The following is a 24,586-nucleotide window of genomic DNA, read 5'->3' on the forward strand; positions in this document are numbered from 1 at the left end:
CTAATGGCTGCTTTTACTGAGCTTCCCTTCATTAAAAAGCTCTATGACAGTCCACTTCGAGAGAAATAAAGCCACACTACCCTCGACTCAAGTGTCTGAATTTCACAGCAATGATATTGTGCGTTAAAAGGTAGAACCAGCAATCCTCAGGATCAGACAGATCACAAAACAAAGCAGCTCACCACAGAGACATAAGAACAAGAGAAGAGCATTACTTTCCCCAAAGATTTTCCTAAAGAAGTAAGGGTCCTGCAGCAAAAAAATATACAGCGTCTTTTAAAAAAGCTTGGCTGATGAACCACACATGATCAATTCACACATAAAATGATGTAAAAATGCTTTATTAACACAGCAGCACGTTATTGTTGTGTTTTTATATTTAATGTATATAAAAATTATTGGCAAGTTTCCTAAAATTTGACAGAAAGTCCTCTAGTCCCCAAGAATCAGCAAAAACACTAGTGCATGCCCCCATCATCTTCCGCCTCGACTACTGCAACCTCCTGCTCTCTGGCCTTCCTTAAAACGTTCTTGCACCCCACCAATCTATCCTAAACTTTGCGGTTCGATTAATCCACCTCTCGCCTCGCTATTCCTCGGCCTCGCCACTCTGTCAAACCCCTCACTGGCTTCCCATTGCCCAAAGACTCCAGTTCAAAACACTAACCATGACATACAAAGCCATCCACAACCTGTCTCCTACATACATCTGTGACCTAGTCTCTCGGTACCTACCTGCACACAACCTCAGATTCTCACAATATCTCATTCTCTACTCCCCTCTTATCTCCTCGTCCCACGTCGCATACAAGACTTCTCCCATGCCTCCCCCATACACTGGAACGCTCTATCTCAGCATATCAGACTCTCACCTACCGTGTAAACCTTCAAAAGGAACCTGAAGACTCACCTCTTCCAACAAACCTACAACCTACAATAACCCTCAGACCAGTACACCACTGGGCAACCAGCTCTGCCCTCACCTACTGTATCCTCACCCATCCCCTGTAGACTGTGAGCCCTCGTGGACAGAGTGCTCTCTCCTTCTGTACCAGTCTGTTTTTGTAACGTTCATGATTATTGTACTTGTTGTTATGTATACCCTTTTTCACTTGCAAAGTGTCATAGAATAAATGGCGCTATAATAATAAATAATAATAGTATCATATTAACACTTGACAGATTTCAATACTAAATAACCCGATTGACTGAATATAAGTATGTTAAAAGGTTTATTCTCCTTAAAATGGATTTTGGAGATTGTACTGGCATTTCTGTTTCCACTTCTGGTTTGATCACCTGCCATGCATGTTCTCCTCGCTCTACTGCTGCCTGTCTTCTGCCTAAGCCCCATGTCACTTCTGCTCTGACACATCTGTGATCCATCTACATTCTGCATTGCATTTCTAAAACTCCCTTGGGCAGACGTTACTAACCAAAAAACTGCTGTTTCCATTTAATAAAAAATATATAAAAATCTTATCAAAAGCAATCCCATTTTCTTCATTATTGAAACTTTCTTAAATGCGTAAGTAGGAAAAGAAACTTTATGTAAATTATTTTAGGTTATTATCTAACAGAGATAGAATATAGTATCCAAACTTTGCAAAACAGATGTTAAATGTGAATAGACTATTATACAGTAGAGAAATCTAGCTTACCTTAGTTATGACAGAAATAATAGTAAATATTAGCCTGGAACATAATCTCAGAGTATTATACTTAAGATTCCCAAACGCTTTATATTTTATTTGGTGGATCCCACCTTGTAGTGATATCTACCTACAATCTCATGTCTATGGGGGCTGCCACAGACACAGCCAATTTGGGTAATGGTGGTGAGATAGATGGTATAATACCATTATGTATAATTTCTTAAAGGTAACCTGTCACCAAATTTGTCCCTTATAAGCTGCGGCCACCACCAGTGTGCCCATATATACAGCATTCTTGAATACTGTATATAAGAGCCCAGGCCGCTCTGTATACTGTAAAAAATACCTTTAATATACTCCCCTAGGGGGACAGTCCGGTCCAATGGGTGTCGCTGTACATGAGTTCGGTGCCTCCTCTCTGCTGTGATTGCCATCCTGCTTTCTCTCAGCCCTGTGTGGATGATGCATTCTATGTCATGCACACAGGCTGGCATTGTGGTCCTGCGCAGGTGTAGTGGGTGGGCCTACCCCCTACTAGTTTAGCATAGTACCCGGCATTGTGATTATTAAAAGTGTTGAATTTTATATTTTCATGTGATGTGTTAGGGCACCCCCTAGTGGCCGGGTGGGACGGCTGTTGCCACCGGGGAGGAGGAGTCGGCCGGATATCTAGGCAAGGTCTGAATGTGTGTGGGGAGAGAGGATCCGGGGCAGCGGAGAGTGCACATCTGCAGCGGCAAGTGTGATTGTGTGAGCGGACCATCAAGGGACACCGGAGATAAGGAGGTGAACGCAACCTCAAAGCCTATTCTGCCGGTGTGGGTCCGGTGTATGCTTGGCTGAAGAGTGGGAGCCTGTAGGAAGTGGAGTACTTTGGGCATATTCCCATCAGAGGGTGCGTTTGGACAGGGTGTCCCCAGCTCCACTAATATTGCCGGACTCTGCTGCCCGGAGTGTTTTATCTTTGTGAATAAATGTCGTTTTTATTGCATCTGGACTTTTGCCTGCAGCCTTTTTGTGCATCGGCCGATGAAGACACCGACATACATTCTCTCAACATTAAAGAAGTGATGAAGCCAGGGATGTGCCTTGAATACAGTGCTGCCACGACTACACAGCCAGAGGCCTCCCAGACTTGTCACTTCAAGTGGCGTAGTCGGCAGGATCCGAGTCCCCTGCCAGGAACCCAAGAAGCCGGAGACCAAGTGGTGCCGAGTGCACCGTCTCCGGGCTATGAGAACAGATTTCCAGTCCCATGGTGGGAGGAAGAAGTGCCCAAGGCGTTGGACCGGGCACAAGATGGCGGCAAGATGGCCGTCGTCTGTGAAGATAACGAGAGCGCGCGAAAAGTTGGCGCCAAAAGAAGAGCCTGGGGCTGGCCGGCGCCGAAGAAAAAGGACAGAGTACTCCGCCCAAAGAGGGGAGGCGCCAGCTCCAGGGCATTGAAGATGAAGAAAAAGAAAAAGAAGTACCTCAGCGGAGGAGTCAAGATGATGCGTGAGGCTGGGGGTGGAGTCCGTTTAAGAGCGGGAAACGAAGACCCGCCTCCACTCTCCCCAGTCTCAGCGTCGACATCACCGCCATTACCAGCGATACCGTCAGAGACCGAGATGGAGAACTTTGGGCAACCCGCGGAGTTGGCGACGACCATGGCCCTAATCAGCCTCGGTCGAGGCCGACCCCGGTTCGCCCCTGCTAACGAGGCCGCGTTAGAAGACCTTCCCATTGGACCGGGAGGTTCTACGAGGCCGGACAAAGTTTCCTGGAAGACCTCATGGGATGCTCAAACCGGGAGCACCATCACAGAGGTGAAGGCGACCTATGCCACCCCACCCAGGCCAAGCCGTCCGGGGGTTGCTGTCGTCCCATGGGAGACCCCGCAGCTTAACGCCACTGCCTCCCCATTTGTTCCAGCGTCAGAGTCGGCTGAGGAGTTAGCCGGGCGCCTAGAGAAGGACCACCTGGGCTTCTTCTGGGACCCAGTCATCGTCTCGCCGGAGGAGTCGCGCCCCAGTGTTCCGCCCCCGAAGCCTGACCCCGTCCAGGAACGGCTCCTGTCTGAGACCATTGTCCGGGAAATGCTGTTCGGTTCCGGTGGCGAGAAGTTAGCCCAGCAGTTTGTGACCGGGGTGGTAGTCAAGTTCAATCAGCAAGAGGGATACGGCTTCATTCGAGAAGTAGAGACCGGGGATGATTATTTTTATAACCGGGTTCATCTCGACGTCGAAGGACTCCCTAAGCGACTTCACACCCTTTGGCCGGGCGAAAAAGTCACCTTTCTGCCGGATGCCGGTAGCCGCGGCCTGTTTGCCGTCTGCGTCTCCCGCATGCCGACCACCCGGGAAGCGGAGCAGTGGCAGGAGGAGATAGAGTGGGAGGAGCAGCAAGAGCGGCGCCGGAGCCATGCCAAACCGCTCCCGCCCGCGCCTTTTCAGCACAGGCGCGTTCTGGCTGCTGCCCCGGAAGCAGCGATGGAACCGGCTCCTGATCCGGAGAAGTTCCCAGCCGTGGTAGCGGTGACCCAAAATGTGACTAATAAGCCGGTCATTATGCTGGATGCACCACCACCATCCCGGGCAGGAACACCGTCACCGCCAAGAGGAGCTACAGCAGCTGTGCCGGAGGAACCGTCCTACGCCCCGGTGTCTTTCAGGCGAATCCGCCGCCAACCGGGACAATCTCTAGGGGCCTACATCCAGGCTCAAGCGGAGGAATGGAAGAGAGCCTGGCCCCCAGAGTAAGTTGTTGACTCTAGCAGCTGCAAAGACCGGTGTTGTTCCCAGACCGGCAAAAAGGTTTCCTTGTTGTTAAAATGTTTCACGGGCCTGTTGCCCTCCAGCAAAGACCGGGAGCGCTCTTGAAGCCTCCGGGCACCTTCAGCAAAGACCGGGAGCGCTATTGAAGCCTCCGGGCGCACATCTAAGACCGGGAGCGCTGTTGAGCCTCCGGGCGCTATCCAGAGACCGGGAGCGCTGCTGCGCCATTAAGCGTCCCTAAAGATCGGGAGCGCCGCTGAACTGGTGCCGCTGTTGAGGACTGACCCAGAAGGTTTTTATGTGCTAATATGTTTAAAGTTTTAGAGCCGTGCCGGGAGGCTCGGATTTTAAGAGGGGAGGCATGTAGTGGGTGGGCCTACCCCCTACTAGTTTAGCATAGTACCCGGCATTGTGATTATTAAAAGTGTTGAATTTTATATTTTCATGTGATGTGTTAGGGCACCCCCTAGTGGCCGGGTGGGACGGCTGTTGCCACCGGGGAGGAGGAGTCGGCCGGATATCTAGGCAAGGTCTGAATGTGTGTGGGGAGAGAGGATCCGGGGCAGCGGAGAGTGCACATCTGCAGCGGCAAGTGTGATTGTGTGAGCGGACCATCAAGGGACACCGGAGATAAGGAGGTGAACGCAACCTCAAAGCCTATTCTGCCGGTGTGGGTCCGGTGTATGCTTGGCTGAAGAGTGGGAGCCTGTAGGAAGTGGAGTACTTTGGGCATATTCCCATCAGAGGGTGCGTTTGGACAGGGTGTCCCCAGCTCCACTAATATTGCCGGACTCTGCTGCCCGGAGTGTTTTATCTTTGTGAATAAATGTCGTTTTTATTGCATCTGGACTTTTGCCTGCAGCCTTTTTGTGCATCGGCCGATGAAGACACCGACATACACTCTCTCAACATTAAAGAAGTGATGAAGCCAGGGATGTGCCTTGAATACAGTGCTGCCACGAGGCCTCCCAGACTTGTCACTTCACAGGCACACTATGATATGCCCTAAGGGCAGACCAAAGTACAGTGGAACCTTGGATTACGAGCATAGTTCGTTCCAGGAGTATGCTCTAAACCAAGGTACTCTTATATCAAAGCGATTTTACCATAGGAAATATTTGAAATGCAGACAATTCTGTTACGAGGGGGACCCGGGGAAGCGTGCCAAGATGGGAAATGGACTGCTTCCGCCGGTCAAGGTCCACTGTGCAGTGTAAGGGACCGCCGCTATGGTGGGTGAAGAGTGAGCGGGTTGCTGCTAGCGATCGTCTGGAATGTCACAGACGATCTATGTACACCGATCTGCCCTAACCCGTGAGGGTTGTATGGCACAGATCTCACGGCTCGGTGTACCTGTTGCACGGGGAAGCACAGAGGTGCCCACGCACGTGTGCCAGTTGAAGTCACGAGAATATGGCACGAGGGTAGCACAGAGGTGCCCACGCACGTGTGTTTTCAATAACCAGGTGAGTCCAATGGAGACTTGAGGAGCTCAGCTGGGACAGGAACACGGCCTGTTGACGGGGGTACTGCCGGAGCAGCAAGGCAGGAACACGGCCTGCAAACGAGGTACTGCCGGAGCAGCAAGGGCCAAGCCCACAAGAGACAGTAATGCCTGAGCAGTGGCGTGGCAGCACGCTGCCAGACATCCAAACATAGAAGGACGGTCGCGCGCCGCCATGATGGCAGGGGGAGCTTTTAAGGAGGTGCAGCTCCACCCGAGGGCGGGCGCGAGGCGGAGATGACGGACTTGACCCAATCAGGGTCCACGACGTCCCAGCCTGGCCAGTCAGGATTCACCACGTCACCAGCCTTGTCATCAAGCCGTGTGACGTCAGTGAGCGAATCAGAACCCACCACGCATTGCACATGCTCACCCTCCTGCCTCTGGGAAATAGAGGCGGGATCCTCGGTCTCACAATGTGGAGAGATAACGGGAATCTCACTGCTTCCCTGAGCAGTAAACCTCTGCACATTGCACAGCCTCGCAGACCTTCGGGCCGCTGAGCAGGAGAGTCTGCGGCAGGCCAGGAATGGGAGACCGCTTCACTCCTTGTAACAGGAGAACCACTAGGTGTCACCCTTCTGCTGCCTCTCTGAGAAGGTATCTCCTGCCCCCTGCGCAGTCTGGCAGACCTTCGGCGCTGCTGAGCAGGAGTGCTCGTGGCAGGCAAGGAATGGGAGACTGCCTCAGGAGAGCCACGAGATGTAACATGCCCCCCCCCCCCCTGTCCGTGCTCGAAGGCCGCTATCAAACCCGGGGCGCGGATATGATCCTCCAACTCCCAGGATCTATGCTCCGGACCATGGCCGGCCCACTCCACGAGGTAGTACCTCTTGCCCTGTATGACTTTTGTCTCCACAAGTTTTGCCACCTCAGGGTCGTCGGACGGGGAGTCGGTTTGAGCCGGCAGGGACCCCGAGAATTTATTAAGTCGTACGGGTTTCAGGAGGGACACGTGAAAGGTGTTGGCTATAGCCCAGCGTGGAGGGAGCTGGAGTCGATATGCCACAGGGTTTACCTGCTGTAGTACTTTAAATGGACCCAGATACCTAGGGGTGAATTTGGCTGCCTGTACCCGTAGGTTAACATTCTTAGAGGACAGCCATACTAGGTCACCAGGGGCGAAGGATGGTGCAGGGCGGCGGCGAACATCAGCCGTTGTCACCATCCGGTCTTTAGCCCTTTTAAGAGCCTCTTGGGTGTCATCCCAGATCTCCCGGGCCTTGGTCGCCCAATCCTCCACTCTAGTATCGGGTGACGTAATGGGCATCGGAACCGGGATTCTGGGATGTTGTCTGTTATTGAGTAGGAACGGAGTCTGGCCAGAGGATTCATGGACCGAATTGTTAATGGCAAATTCGGCCCAAGGAAGGAGGTTAGCCCAGTTGTCGTGGTGCGCGGATATAAAATGGCGGAGGTAAGTTACCAAGGTCTGATTAGTCCTCTCCACTAGTCCATTGGTCTCGGGATGGTATGCGGAGGAGATGTTCAGCTCTATCTGCAGGAGCTTACAGAGCTCTCTCCAGAAGCGAGACGCGAACTGGGGACCCCGGTCGCTCACCACCTTGTCAGGCATGCCATGCAACCTAAATACATGCCGAATGAACAAGGTGGCGAGAGCACCTGACGTCGGGAGTCGTGGGAGAGGCACCAAGTGGACCATTTTAGAGAAGTGGTCCGTGATGACCCATACGACCCTGTGCCCTGCTGACTTGGGCAGATCTCCCAGGAAGTCCATCCCCACCACTTCCCAGGGACGAACCGGCACTGGCAGTGGGTGAAGAAGACCTGCCGGTCTCTGCCGGGACGGCTTATTCCGAGCACACGACATACAGGCTCCCACATATTCCTGTATGTCCTGGGGTAGTCTCGGCCACCAATAATGCCTGGTCACCAGGTCTCTGGTCCTTTTGACCCCGAAGTGACCCCCGACCTTAGAGGCATGGGCCCACGATAGCACCTCGTTCCGTAGTTCAGGGGGAACGAGGGTTTTGCCAGGTGGCATCTGGTCCAAAGAAGTGGGAGTGACCATCCTCAAGCTGTCCGGGGGTAGTATAAGACGAGGCTCCTCCTCGTCCTCCTCCAACACAACCATACAACGTGACAAGGCATCGGCCCGTACGTTCTTCTCACCGGCCAGGTGGCGGATAATAAAGCGGAACCGGGAGAAGAATAAAGACCAACGGGCCTGCCTTGGGTTCAGGCGTTGTGCTGTCTGGAGGTATGTGAGGTTTTTGTGGTCAGAAAAAACCTCAAATGGATGCTTCGCACCCTCCAGGAGATGCCGCCATTCCTGGAATGCTAGTTTCATCGCCAGTAACTCCCTATCCCCTATGGAGTAGTTCCTCTCGGCCGGAGAAAAAGTCTTGGAGAAAAAGAAACACGGATGTTTCCTTCCTTGTTCGTTTTTCTGGTACAGGACTGCACCTGCACCGACCGAAGAGGTGTCTACCTCCAGTAGGAAGGGTTTGGAGATGTCTGGACGATGAAGGATGGGAGCTCTGGAGAAGTGAGTTTTGAGAGTGTGAAATGCCTCTACCGTTTCCCGTGTCCATGCTTTGGGATTAGCGCCCTTGCGGGTAAGGGCAATGATGGGTGCTGCCACCGTCGAGAAGTTGGGAATGAACTGGCGATAATAATTGATAAACCCCAAGAATCGCTGGATCGCCTTCAGCGAGCGGGGCTCAGGCCAGTTCATCACTGTCTCCAACTTCCCCGGATCCATTGCTAACCCCTGACTGGACACGATGTACCCCAGGAACGGCAAGGATTCCTGTTCAAAAACGCACTTTTCCAGCTTAGCATATAACGAATGGGTGCGGAGCCTCTTAAGTACTCGGATGACATCCCTCCGATGGGTGGTAAGATCGGGGGAGAAGATAAGAATGTCATCCAGGTATGCAACCACGGAAAGATACAAATCCCGGAAAATGTCATTCACAAAGTCTTGAAATACAATATAGTAGAAAAGCCTGGCTCAACTGATAGGAAGAAAAAAATATAGGTGCTCGGAGAAAATAAGTCCAAGTTTTGAAAAAAATCCGGCACACAAAGATGATTCGTTTGAAAATTTATTATAATTTTTATATTCTTATGGGAAATGTTGAAGACATATGTAAATAAGGTCTATTGAAGAAATATGCAAACAAAGCCCACGTTTCGACCAAAAATCATCGGTCTTTTTCAAGGACTGGAAAAAATGAAACAATATAACAAAACAAGAAAGTTACATGGAGTACATACAGTAGATACTGTTCATTCACAATATAAACTTTTTTGCGTACAAAGAAAAGAAAAATAATTTTTTCAATAATGAAAAAACAGGGATTGTAATAAGTTTTTCCCAAAGAATCCAATTATACAATAAATGCATTTTTTTGAAGTATAATAGTATTTCTTACATCATTTTGAAAACATGTTTGGACAAAGAAATATAGGAGGAAGTTACTGAGTGTAAAAGGAACAAACCTCAATAAAATGTAGTCTGGCGCATATCGCGTAGAAAAGTCACTTGCATACAATTATAATATTTCATCAGTATAGAGCCTATGGCCAAAAAAAGAGAGGAATGCACTTTATACTTTTTTATATATAGATATGACCAAAAATTCTATAAGGTATAATGGAGGGGGTACAATCACGTGAGTCGACTAAAATAGTATTGGACCAGGTAAGAGTAATTACCTTAGTCTCCTCATATGGATGGGAAGATGCCCAACGTCCTCTTATCTAACCCGTGCAGGGTGCTATATAACCAATAACACAGGTGTTATGAGTGCAATAAACTTCATTGTATGAAAAAAAGCATGATGAGAATATGCATATATATGCATACATATATACATACATGGTCGTCTGACTATCCGGTTAGGGACAGAGCACGTCTCCAACGAGTCTCATGTAAGATATGGGAAGTATGTTTAAAGGCACAACCAACACTTGGTATAGAATTAGAACACCTGCCGCTTATAATCTAGAACAAGTAATAGATATAAAAAAACACCTGAAATGGACATAAAATGTTCATAAAATGAACAGCTGTCACATCACCAAATGCCATATCGGTATATTATCAATGCTAGACATAAGCACAAAAAGAAAGTAATCACCTGTGGGAGTTCTATGCTTCAGGCAAAAAGATATATTTTTTAAGGTAGAAGGTATGGCCAGGCACCTATGTAGAAATAAGGTAATAAATAGACACATAAGATTTGTCCAAAAAGGATAGTGATGGGAGCAAAAACGGGGTTGAGATATTAATATATAAAAGATGCAGCACTTACCCAAGAGGGTGAGGATAATGGAAAAAATGTCCTTTTTGTAATCAAGGGGCCTGTATATAAAAGAGCGTATAAACAACAGGTGCTATAAAGACCTAACAAAGATCTGTGGGCCAAAGTGAATCTATTGGTAGCCATACCTTAAGCCTGTGTGTCGTGGTGACCGTATCCGTAAATGCCTGGAGGTAGTGCATGAACTCCCAGTGTGTGGCTTAAAAAGGCTGTGGGGTTGATGGAAAAAAACACCCATTCACTTCCTGGGTATTGGCCAGAATGAGGCGTGGAACGCACGCCGCACAGGAGCCTCCCGGAGGTCCGGAAGGCGCATGCGCGGCAAACGAAAAACATGCAACATGATGCAATGGCAGATGATGGAAGGTGGAACGCAAGAGGAGCGCGTCACGCGCACGCGACGCCCGGTAATCGGGCAGCGCATGCGCGGAAGGCACCACACCTCGCGTGGGAGAAAGAAGCACATAAAGACATAACTATGGCCGTGACGCGTCTCGCGCAGGCGCAGCCAGAGATGCCGGCGGCGCCTGCGCGGCAGGCAGCACAGTCACAGCACATGTGACCAGAGGTGGAGCGCAAGTGGAGCGCATCACACGCATGCGCCGTCCGATAAACGGGCCGCGCATGCGCAGAAGGCACCCCACCCAGTGTAAGTGTGAGAAACACATAAAAAACAGTACTGCGGATGTGAGGCGTATAGCGCAAGCGCAGCTAGAGACACCGGCGGCACTTGCGTAGCAGGCAGCACAAACCCAGCATGTGGCAGACATTATAATATAATATGATGATGGTAAAGTCTAATGCAAGTGTCGCCGTGTGACCGGCGGCCCAAGCACCAAAGTACACCATCAGTGAAAAACATGCTAAATAGAAAGAAATACATGTGCAGTTATTAAAACATAAAAATGAAGGTGCCAGTGAGACATCAGGACAATCAGAGGTAGAAGTGCCAAGTGGTATGCAGTTCCCAGTGAAATCAAGTAGAGAGAACCTGATGAGAAGAAGGAAGAAAAAAAAGGGATTAAAATGAATCGCAAATACCATATGCATTTGGCAATATATCAGCCTTACAGGTTGTAAGTAAATCAATGGTTAGACCTTTATTAGACAAGTAACGTATCTCCACATATGAGGTAATGCGCCTATAGGGAAAAGAAATGTGGGAGAAAAGCAGAAGAACACAAATAATACAGTGAAATATGAATAGGAAATCTAATGAAAAACTTCATATTCCCTGTTAAGGCCCCTAGGTTCTAAGGTTTGTAGGGTATGAATCCAAAAAGCTTCCCTTTGTTTAAGCATTTGAACTCTATTACCACCTCGTCTCAAGGGGGGTATATGCTCTATGACTTGGCATCGAAGCTGTGATATAGAATGATGGTAAGTGATAAAATGATGAGGAATGGGGAGTAAAGTCTGCTTACAACGGATCGTAGATTTATGTTTACTAATGCGGTCTCGGATATGTTGGGTTGTCTCTCCAACATACCCGAGACCGCATGGACACTTAATCAAGTATATGACAAAGGAAGAGTCGCATGTAAAGAAATCACGGATGGGGAAGATCCTTCCAGACAGGGGATGGGTGAAAGAATCACCACGTGTCAGATTGTTGCATTGTAAACATCGGAGACATGGAAAATTACCCTTTTTAGGTGTAGCAAGGAAGGTTTGTCGTGGGAGAATCTTCCCTGATCCTACGTCAGCCCTCACTAGGTTATCCCTAAGATTTTTTGGCCTTTTATTACAAAAGAGAGGAGGTTTAGAAAATTCTTGAATGTCTGGATAGGCCATTCCAAGCAGTGGCCAATGTTTGAGGATAGTACTTCTAATGAGAGGTGAAAAAGGGTGATAGGTATTTACGCAGGTAACCCGAGGGATAGAATCCCGATTTTGTGAATTACGTGCTATACAACTCTTGGCTACGTCAATAGGATATCCCCTGGCAGCAAATTTTTGACTCATATCATTTTGTCTCTTAGTACGCTGGTGAGGATCTGATACTATCCTCTGTACCCGTATATGTTGCGAGATAGGTAATGATTTTTTTGTATGTGGGGGATGGCAACTGGAATAATGTAGGAGATTATTTCGATCTGTGGGTTTGACATATAAATCTGTGCTGATGTGGCCGTTGGGGGACACAATTACCATTGTGTCTAAAAAGTTGATGTTCTCTTTGCTAAAATGCATTGTAAATGTCAGTCCGGGTCTGGTGGTATTGAGGTCATTAAAAAATTGGATGAAGGAGTCTGAGCTTCCCCCCCAAAAAATAAATACGTCGTCTATGTATCTTTTCCAGGTGATTACATGTTTAACCCATAGGGGATGACAAAATACGTGTAATTCCTCGAAATGTGCCATGTAAGCGTTTGCATAGGGTGGCGCAACATTTGACCCCATAGCTGTACCTCGTAATTGCAGAAAAAACTGATCTTGAAATAAGAAAAAATTGTTTTCCAATACCAGCTGCAACAAATCAATGCATAAAGATTTCTGTGTTAAGGAGTAAGAACTATATTTATTCAAAAGCCAATTGGTTGCCAATAGCCCATCATGGTGTTCTATACTTGTGTATAGGCTATTAACATCAATCGTTGCCAAAAGCGTATCCGGTGGAACTGTACCCAAACCTTGCAGATGGCTTAAAAAATCAGAAGTATCTTTGATGAAAGCTGGAATATGTGGGATGAGGGGAGTCAAAATTTTTTCTACAGTGATAGCCAAAGGGGATAGAATTGAGTCGGTTGATGCAACTATTGGGCGACCAGGTGGTGTATTCAGGTTTTTATGAATTTTCGGTAAAATGTAGAACACCGGAGTAATGGGGTGTGATTTAACCAAAAAATCTGCTAATTTGCTATCAATTGCATTTTGTTTTAAGTGAAAATCGACCCTTTCTCTGATTAATGTTCCAATGCGGGAAGAGGGATCCCTTGGAATGGGCTGGTAGGTAGATGTGTCATTCAGTTGTCTGTGGATCTCAGACATATAATATGTCTTATCCATCACTACGACCGCACCACCCTTGTCCGCTGGTTTTATGACAATATTAGAATTGTCTTTCAAATTCTGCAAAGCTCTCTTCTCCTCAACTGTCATATTATGTTTGACCTTAAGATTGCCATGTTCAATAGACTTCAATGTGTTAAGCACCTCACCTGAGACAAGAGAGACATATGTCTCGATAGGGTGGTAAAACTTTGGTGGATTGAATGAACTAGGGATTCTCAGACCTAGATCCTGTAATGAGAAAGAGGCATCCTGTGTAGTGCTAATTTGTGATGATGAAGCATTCTCTTTATTTGAGAAATGTGCCTTTAGTCTCAATGTCCTAAAGAAGCGTTGTAGCTCCTGATCTACTAAAAATGTATCAAACCTGGGCGTGGGACAAAAAGATAAACCTTTCTGTAATACATCAATCTCTATTGGTGATAAATTATAAGATGATATATTATATACGAGACTCATCGTACCTGGGAGCGTGTCTGAACCTGATAGGGTGTCGTGGGTCCCATGGTGTTTCCTCTGGCTGCGCCTCGTTTTCCTTTTGGGCCTTGTCTGGGTCCTAAAAAATGAGCTGGGCGAGTCGAGAACTGTTCCGTATCTGAACCTGACGAGGTAGAATATCTGCTCGATCTGGTACGATATCTGGATGAGTCTTCCATATAGCGCCATTTGTATACACGGTTATTAGTATAATCGTCTTGATCTCTAACAAACTTAATTCTTTTTCTTGTTTGGAGAGTCCTCTCAAATTCTTCAATTGTTTCTCTTGTCTTAGTTCTGATCTTGTCCCACTCGGTGTTTGGGAGTGTATTTGTGAGTTGCTCTTCTATGGAGGCAATCTTCCGACTCGTATCCTCTATCTCTTTATGTAAATATTCTACAGTCAGCACGATCACATCCATAGAACATTTATTAAGGATGCTTTCATATTTCTGGCAATATTCTTGATTGTCTGAAAAAAGAGTAGGTCGTAATTGTACTCTTAGGCCTCTAGGAATTCTTTGAACCCTGTGATATTCCGCAAGAGTCGTACAGTGCAAACTTAACGCCTTATGCTTTCTAAGTTGTTTTTCATAATCGCGTGATCTTGTCTCCTCCGATGGAACTGATAGAAATGAATTAGGAATATTCACCTTAGATAAAATGTTCGTAACTTCATCCGTATTGTATGAAAATGTAGAAAATGACATTGGTACGATGGTTGACGTTAGGAGCTCAGGACAGAAAAAAGACAGTCCAATATAGTAGAAAAGCCTGGCTCAACTGATAGGAAGAAAAAAATATAGGTGCTCGGAGAAAATAAGTCCAAGTTTTGAAAAAAATCCGGCACACAAAGATGATTCGTTTGAAAATTTATTATAATTTTTATATTCTTATGGGAAATGTTGAAGACATATGTAAATAAGGTCTATTGAAGAAATATGCAAACAAAGCCCACGTTTCGACCAAAAATCATCGGTCTTTTTCAAGGACTGGAAAAAATGAAACAATATAACAAAACAAGAAAGTTACATGGAGTACATACAGTAGATACTGTTCATTCACAATATAAACTTTTTTGCGTACAAAGAAAAGAAAAATAATTTTTTCAATAATGAAAAAACAGGGATTGTAATAAGTTTTTCCCAAAGAATCCAATTATACAATAAATGCATTTTTTTGAAGTATAATAGTATTTCTTACATCATTTTGAAAACATGTTTGGACAAAGAAATATAGGAGGAAGTTACTGAGTGTAAAAGGAACAAACCTCAATAAAATGTAGTCTGGCGCATATCGCGTAGAAAAGTCACTTGCATACAATTATAATATTTCATCAGTATAGAGCCTATGGCCAAAAAAAGAGAGGAATGCACTTTATACTTTTTTATATATAGATATGACCAAAAATTCTATAAGGTATAATGGAGGGGGTACAATCACGTGAGTCGACTAAAATAGTATTGGACCAGGTAAGAGTAATTACCTTAGTCTCCTCATATGGATGGGAAGATGCCCAACGTCCTCTTATCTAACCCGTGCAGGGTGCTATATAACCAATAACACAGGTGTTATGAGTGCAATAAACTTCATTGTATGAAAAAAAGCATGATGAGAATATGCATATATATGCATACATATATACATACATGGTCGTCTGACTATCCGGTTAGGGACAGAGCACGTCTCCAACGAGTCTCATGTAAGATATGGGAAGTATGTTTAAAGGCACAACCAACACTTGGTATAGAATTAGAACACCTGCCGCTTATAATCTAGAACAAGTAATAGATATAAAAAAACACCTGAAATGGACATAAAATGTTCATAAAATGAACAGCTGTCACATCACCAAATGCCATATCGGTATATTATCAATGCTAGACATAAGCACAAAAAGAAAGTAATCACCTGTGGGAGTTCTATGCTTCAGGCAAAAAGATATATTTTTTAAGGTAGAAGGTATGGCCAGGCACCTATGTAGAAATAAGGTAATAAATAGACACATAAGATTTGTCCAAAAAGGATAGTGATGGGAGCAAAAACGGGGTTGAGATATTAATATATAAAAGATGCAGCACTTACCCAAGAGGGTGAGGATAATGGAAAAAATGTCCTTTTTGTAATCAAGGGGCCTGTATATAAAAGAGCGTATAAACAACAGGTGCTATAAAGACCTAACAAAGATCTGTGGGCCAAAGTGAATCTATTGGTAGCCATACCTTAAGCCTGTGTGTCGTGGTGACCGTATCCGTAAATGCCTGGAGGTAGTGCATGAACTCCCAGTGTGTGGCTTAAAAAGGCTGTGGGGTTGATGGAAAAAAACACCCATTCACTTCCTGGGTATTGGCCAGAATGAGGCGTGGAACGCACGCCGCACAGGAGCCTCCCGGAGGTCCGGAAGGCGCATGCGCGGCAAACGAAAAACATGCAACATGATGCAATGGCAGATGATGGAAGGTGGAACGCAAGAGGAGCGCGTCACGCGCACGCGACGCCCGGTAATCGGGCAGCGCATGCGCGGAAGGCACCACACCTCGCGTGGGAGAAAGAAGCACATAAAGACATAACTATGGCCGTGACGCGTCTCGCGCAGGCGCAGCCAGAGATGCCGGCGGCGCCTGCGCGGCAGGCAGCACAGTCACAGCACATGTGACCAGAGGTGGAGCGCAACGGCCACATCAGCACAGATTTATATGTCAAACCCACAGATCGAAATAATCTCCTACATTATTCCAGTTGCCATCCCCCACATACAAAAAAATCATTACCTATCTCGCGCAACGGCCACATCAGCACAGATTTATATGTCAAACCCACAGATCGAAATAATCTCCTACATTATTCCAGTTGCCATCCCCCACATACAAAAAAATCATTACCTATCTCGCAACATATACGGGTACAGAGGATAGTATCAGATCCTCACCAGCGTACTAAGAGACAAAATGATATGAGTCAAAAATTTGCTGCCAGGGGATATCCTATTGACGTAGCCAAGAGTTGTATAGCACGTAATTCACAAAATCGGGATTCTATCCCTCGGGTTACCTGCGTAAATACCTATCACCCTTTTTCACCTCTCATTAGAAGTACTATCCTCAAACATTGGCCACTGCTTGGAATGGCCTATCCAGACATTCAAGAATTTTCTAAACCTCCTCTCTTTTGTAATAAAAGGCCAAAAAATCTTAGGGATAACCTAGTGAGGGCTGACGTAGGATCAGGGAAGATTCTCCCACGACAAACCTTCCTTGCTACACCTAAAAAGGGTAATTTTCCATGTCTCCGATGTTTACAATGCAACAATCTGACACGTGGTGATTCTTTCACCCATCCCCTGTCTGGAAGGATCTTCCCCATCCGTGATTTCTTTACATGCGACTCTTCCTTTGTCATATACTTGATTAAGTGTCCATGCGGTCTCGGGTATGTTGGAGAGACAACCCAACATATCCGAGACCGCATTAGTAAACATAAATCTACGATCCGTTGTAAGCAGACTTTACTCCCCATTCCTCATCATTTTATCACTTACCATCATTCTATATCACAGCTTCGATGCCAAGTCATAGAGCATATACCCCCCTTGAGACGAGGTGGTAATAGAGTTCAAATGCTTAAACAAAGGGAAGCTTTTTGGATTCATACCCTACAAACCTTAGAACCTAGGGGCCTTAACAGGGAATATGAAGTTTTTCATTAGATTTCCTATTCATATTTCACTGTATTATTTGTGTTCTTCTGCTTTTCTCCCACATTTCTTTTCCCTATAGGCGCATTACCTCATATGTGGAGATACGTTACTTGTCTAATAAAGGTCTAACCATTGATTTACTTACAACCTGTAAGGCTGATATATTGCCAAATGCATATGGTATTTGCGATTCATTTTAATCCCTTTTTTTTCTTCCTTCTTCTCATCAGGTTCTCTCTACTTGATTTCACTGGGAACTGCATACCACTTGGCACTTCTACCTCTGATTGTCCTGATGTCTCACTGGCACCTTCATTTTTATGTTTTAATAACTGCACATGTATTTCTTTCTATTTAGCATGTTTTTCACTGATGGTGTACTTTGGTGCTTGGGCCGCCGGTCACACGGCGACACTTGCATTAGACTTTACCATCATCATATTATATTATAATGTCTGCCACATGCTGGGTTTGTGCTGCCTGCTACGCAAGTGCCGCCGGTGTCTCTAGCTGCGCTTGCGCTATACGCCTCACATCCGCAGTACTGTTTTTTATGTGTTTCTCACACTTACACTGGGTGGGGTGCCTTCTGCGCATGCGCGGCCCGTTTATCGGACGGCGCATGCGTGTGATGCGCTCCACTTGCGCTCCACCTCTGGTCACATGTGCTGTGACTGTGCTGCCTGCCGCGCAGGCGCCGCCGGCATCTCTGGCTGCGCCTGCGCGAGACGCGTCACGGCCATAGTTATGTCTTTATGTGCTTCTTTCTCCCACGCGAGGTGTGGTGCCTTCCGCGCATGCGCTGCCCGATTACCGGGCGTCGCGTGCGCGTGACGCGCTCCTCTTGCGTTCCACCTTCCATCATCTGCCATTGCATCATGTTGCATGTTTTTCGTTTGCCGCGCATGCGCCTTCCGGACCTCCGGGAGGCTCCTGTGCGGCGTGCGTTCCACGCCTCATTCTGGCCAATACCCAGGAAGTGAATGGGTGTTTTTTTCCATCAACCCCACAGCCTTTTTAAGCCACACACTGGGAGTTCATGCACTACCTCCAGGCATTTACGGATACGGTCACCACGACACACAGGCTTAAGGTATGGCTACCAATAGATTCACTTTGGCCCACAGATCTTTGTTAGGTCTTTATAGCACCTGTTGTTTATACGCTCTTTTATATACAGGCCCCTTGATTACAAAAAGGACATTTTTTCCATTATCCTCACCCTCTTGGGTAAGTGCTGCATCTTTTATATATTAATATCTCAACCCCGTTTTTGCTCCCATCACTATCCTTTTTGGACAAATCTTATGTGTCTATTTATTACCTTATTTCTACATAGGTGCCTGGCCATACCTTCTACCTTAAAAAATATATCTTTTTGCCTGAAGCATAGAACTCCCACAGGTGATTACTTTCTTTTTGTGCTTATGTCTAGCATTGATAATATACCGATATGGCATTTGGTGATGTGACAGCTGTTCATTTTATGAACATTTTATGTCCATTTCAGGTGTTTTTTTATATCTATTACTTGTTCTAGATTATAAGCGGCAGGTGTTCTAATTCTATACCAAGTGTTGGTTGTGCCTTTAAACATACTTCCCATATCTTACATGAGACTCGTTGGAGACGTGCTCTGTCCCTAACCGGATAGTCAGACGACCATGTATGTATATATGTATGCATATATATGCATATTCTCATCATGCTTTTTTTCATACAATGAAGTTTATTGCACTCATAACACCTGTGTTATTGGTTATATAGCACCCTGCACGGGTTAGATAAGAGGACGTTGGGCATCTTCCCATCCATATGAGGAGACTAAGGTAATTACTCTTACCTGGTCCAATACTATTTTAGTCGACTCACGTGATTGTACCCCCTCCATTATACCTTATAGAATTTTTGGTCATATCTATATATAAAAAAGTATAAAGTGCATTCCTCTCTTTTTTTGGCCATAGGCTCTATACTGATGAAATATTATAATTGTATGCAAGTGACTTTTCTACGCGATATGCGCCAGACTACATTTTATTGAGGTTTGTTCCTTTTACACTCAGTAACTTCCTCCTATATTTCTTTGTCCAAACATGTTTTCAAAATGATGTAAGAAATACTATTATACTTCAAAAAAATGCATTTATTGTATAATTGGATTCTTTGGGAAAAACTTATTACAATCCCTGTTTTTTCATTATTGAAAAAATTATTTTTCTTTTCTTTGTACGCAAAAAAGTTTATATTGTGAATGAACAGTATCTACTGTATGTACTCCATGTAACTTTCTTGTTTTGTTATATTGTTTCATTTTTTCCAGTCCTTGAAAAAGACCGATGATTTTTGGTCGAAACGTGGGCTTTGTTTGCATATTTCTTCAATAGACCTTATTTACATATGTCTTCAACATTTCCCATAAGAATATAAAAATTATAATAAATTTTCAAACGAATCATCTTTGTGTGCCGGATTTTTTTCAAAACTTGGACTTATTTTCTCCGAGCACCTATATTTTTTTCTTCCTATCAGTTGAGCCAGGCTTTTCTACTATATTGGACTGTCTTTTTTCTGTCCTGAGCTCCTAACGTCAACCATCGTACCAATGTCATTTTCTACATTTTCATACAATACGGATGAAGTTACGAACATTTTATCTAAGGTGAATATTCCTAATTCATTTCTATCAGTTCCATCGGAGGAGACAAGATCACGCGATTATGAAAAACAACTTAGAAAGCATAAGGCGTTAAGTTTGCACTGTACGACTCTTGCGGAATATCACAGGGTTCAAAGAATTCCTAGAGGCCTAAGAGTACAATTACGACCTACTCTTTTTTCAGACAATCAAGAATATTGCCAGAAATATGAAAGCATCCTTAATAAATGTTCTATGGATGTGATCGTGCTGACTGTAGAATATTTACATAAAGAGATAGAGGATACGAGTCGGAAGATTGCCTCCATAGAAGAGCAACTCACAAATACACTCCCAAACACCGAGTGGGACAAGATCAGAACTAAGACAAGAGAAACAATTGAAGAATTTGAGAGGACTCTCCAAACAAGAAAAAGAATTAAGTTTGTTAGAGATCAAGACGATTATACTAATAACCGTGTATACAAATGGCGCTATATGGAAGACTCATCCAGATATCGTACCAGATCGAGCAGATATTCTACCTCGTCAGGTTCAGATACGGAACAGTTCTCGACTCGCCCAGCTCATTTTTTAGGACCCAGACAAGGCCCAAAAGGAAAACGAGGCGCAGCCAGAGGAAACACCATGGGACCCACGACACCCTATCAGGTTCAGACACGCTCCCAGGTACGATGAGTCTCGTATATAATATATCATCTTATAATTTATCACCAATAGAGATTGATGTATTACAGAAAGGTTTATCTTTTTGTCCCACGCCCAGGTTTGATACATTTTTAGTAGATCAGGAGCTACAACGCTTCTTTAGGACATTGAGACTAAAGGCACATTTCTCAAATAAAGAGAATGCTTCATCATCACAAATTAGCACTACACAGGATGCCTCTTTCTCATTACAGGATCTAGGTCTGAGAATCCCTAGTTCATTCAATCCACCAAAGTTTTACCACCCTATCGAGACATATGTCTCTCTTGTCTCAGGTGAGGTGCTTAACACATTGAAGTCTATTGAACATGGCAATCTTAAGGTCAAACATAATATGACAGTTGAGGAGAAGAGAGCTTTGCAGAATTTGAAAGACAATTCTAATATTGTCATAAAACCAGCGGACAAGGGTGGTGCGGTCGTAGTGATGGATAAGACATATTATATGTCTGAGATCCACAGACAACTGAATGACACATCTACCTACCAGCCCATTCCAAGGGATCCCTCTTCCCGCATTGGAACATTAATCAGAGAAAGGGTCGATTTTCACTTAAAACAAAATGCAATTGATAGCAAATTAGCAGATTTTTTGGTTAAATCACACCCCATTACTCCGGTGTTCTACATTTTACCGAAAATTCATAAAAACCTGAATACACCACCTGGTCGCCCAATAGTTGCATCAACCGACTCAATTCTATCCCCTTTGGCTATCACTGTAGAAAAAATTTTGACTCCCCTCATCCCACATATTCCAGCTTTCATCAAAGATACTTCTGATTTTTTAAGCCATCTGCAAGGTTTGGGTACAGTTCCACCGGATACGCTTTTGGCAACGATTGATGTTAATAGCCTATACACAAGTATAGAACACCATGATGGGCTATTGGCAACCAATTGGCTTTTGAATAAATATAGTTCTTACTCCTTAACACAGAAATCTTTATGCATTGATTTGTTGCAGCTGGTATTGGAAAACAATTTTTTCTTATTTCAAGATCAGTTTTTTCTGCAATTACGAGGTACAGCTATGGGGTCAAATGTTGCGCCACCCTATGCAAACGCTTACATGGCACATTTCGAGGAATTACACGTATTTTGTCATCCCCTATGGGTTAAACATGTAATCACCTGGAAAAGATACATAGACGACGTATTTATTTTTTGGGGGGGAAGCTCAGACTCCTTCATCCAATTTTTTAATGACCTCAATACCACCAGACCCGGACTGACATTTACAATGCATTTTAGCAAAGAGAACATCAACTTTTTAGACACAATGGTAATTGTGTCCCCCAACGGCCACATCAGCACAGATTTATATGTCAAACCCACAGATCGAAATAATCTCCTACATTATTCCAGTTGCCATCCCCCACATACAAAAAAATCATTACCTATCTCGCAACATATACGGGTACAGAGGATAGTATCAGATCCTCACCAGCGTACTAAGAGACAAAATGATATGAGTCAAAAATTTGCTGCCAGGGGATATCCTATTGACGTAGCCAAGAGTTGTATAGCACGTAATTCACAAAATCGGGATTCTATCCCTCGGGTTACCTGCGTAAATACCTATCACCCTTTTTCACCTCTCATTAGAAGTACTATCCTCAAACATTGGCCACTGCTTGGAATGGCCTATCCAGACATTCAAGAATTTTCTAAACCTCCTCTCTTTTGTAATAAAAGGCCAAAAAATCTTAGGGATAACCTAGTGAGGGCTGACGTAGGATCAGGGAAGATTCTCCCACGACAAACCTTCCTTGCTACACCTAAAAAGGGTAATTTTCCATGTCTCCGATGTTTACAATGCAACAATCTGACACGTGGTGATTCTTTCACCCATCCCCTGTCTGGAAGGATCTTCCCCATCCGTGATTTCTTTACATGCGACTCTTCCTTTGTCATATACTTGATTAAGTGTCCATGCGGTCTCGGGTATGTTGGAGAGACAACCCAACATATCCGAGACCGCATTAGTAAACATAAATCTACGATCCGTTGTAAGCAGACTTTACTCCCCATTCCTCATCATTTTATCACTTACCATCATTCTATATCACAGCTTCGATGCCAAGTCATAGAGCATATACCCCCCTTGAGACGAGGTGGTAATAGAGTTCAAATGCTTAAACAAAGGGAAGCTTTTTGGATTCATACCCTACAAACCTTAGAACCTAGGGGCCTTAACAGGGAATATGAAGTTTTTCATTAGATTTCCTATTCATATTTCACTGTATTATTTGTGTTCTTCTGCTTTTCTCCCACATTTCTTTTCCCTATAGGCGCATTACCTCATATGTGGAGATACGTTACTTGTCTAATAAAGGTCTAACCATTGATTTACTTACAACCTGTAAGGCTGATATATTGCCAAATGCATATGGTATTTGCGATTCATTTTAATCCCTTTTTTTTCTTCCTTCTTCTCATCAGGTTCTCTCTACTTGATTTCACTGGGAACTGCATACCACTTGGCACTTCTACCTCTGATTGTCCTGATGTCTCACTGGCACCTTCATTTTTATGTTTTAATAACTGCACATGTATTTCTTTCTATTTAGCATGTTTTTCACTGATGGTGTACTTTGGTGCTTGGGCCGCCGGTCACACGGCGACACTTGCATTAGACTTTACCATCATCATATTATATTATAATGTCTGCCACATGCTGGGTTTGTGCTGCCTGCTACGCAAGTGCCGCCGGTGTCTCTAGCTGCGCTTGCGCTATACGCCTCACATCCGCAGTACTGTTTTTTATGTGTTTCTCACACTTACACTGGGTGGGGTGCCTTCTGCGCATGCGCGGCCCGTTTATCGGACGGCGCATGCGTGTGATGCGCTCCACTTGCGCTCCACCTCTGGTCACATGTGCTGTGACTGTGCTGCCTGCCGCGCAGGCGCCGCCGGCATCTCTGGCTGCGCCTGCGCGAGACGCGTCACGGCCATAGTTATGTCTTTATGTGCTTCTTTCTCCCACGCGAGGTGTGGTGCCTTCCGCGCATGCGCTGCCCGATTACCGGGCGTCGCGTGCGCGTGACGCGCTCCTCTTGCGTTCCACCTTCCATCATCTGCCATTGCATCATGTTGCATGTTTTTCGTTTGCCGCGCATGCGCCTTCCGGACCTCCGGGAGGCTCCTGTGCGGCGTGCGTTCCACGCCTCATTCTGGCCAATACCCAGGAAGTGAATGGGTGTTTTTTTCCATCAACCCCACAGCCTTTTTAAGCCACACACTGGGAGTTCATGCACTACCTCCAGGCATTTACGGATACGGTCACCACGACACACAGGCTTAAGGTATGGCTACCAATAGATTCACTTTGGCCCACAGATCTTTGTTAGGTCTTTATAGCACCTGTTGTTTATACGCTCTTTTATATACAGGCCCCTTGATTACAAAAAGGACATTTTTTCCATTATCCTCACCCTCTTGGGTAAGTGCTGCATCTTTTATATATTAATATCTCAACCCCGTTTTTGCTCCCATCACTATCCTTTTTGGACAAATCTTATGTGTCTATTTATTACCTTATTTCTACATAGGTGCCTGGCCATACCTTCTACCTTAAAAAATATATCTTTTTGCCTGAAGCATAGAACTCCCACAGGTGATTACTTTCTTTTTGTGCTTATGTCTAGCATTGATAATATACCGATATGGCATTTGGTGATGTGACAGCTGTTCATTTTATGAACATTTTATGTCCATTTCAGGTGTTTTTTTATATCTATTACTTGTTCTAGATTATAAGCGGCAGGTGTTCTAATTCTATACCAAGTGTTGGTTGTGCCTTTAAACATACTTCCCATATCT

This window comes from Anomaloglossus baeobatrachus, chromosome 1 (assembly GCF_048569485.1).
Source record: "Anomaloglossus baeobatrachus isolate aAnoBae1 chromosome 1, aAnoBae1.hap1, whole genome shotgun sequence".
Classification (NCBI taxonomy): Eukaryota; Metazoa; Chordata; class Amphibia; order Anura; family Aromobatidae; genus Anomaloglossus; species Anomaloglossus baeobatrachus.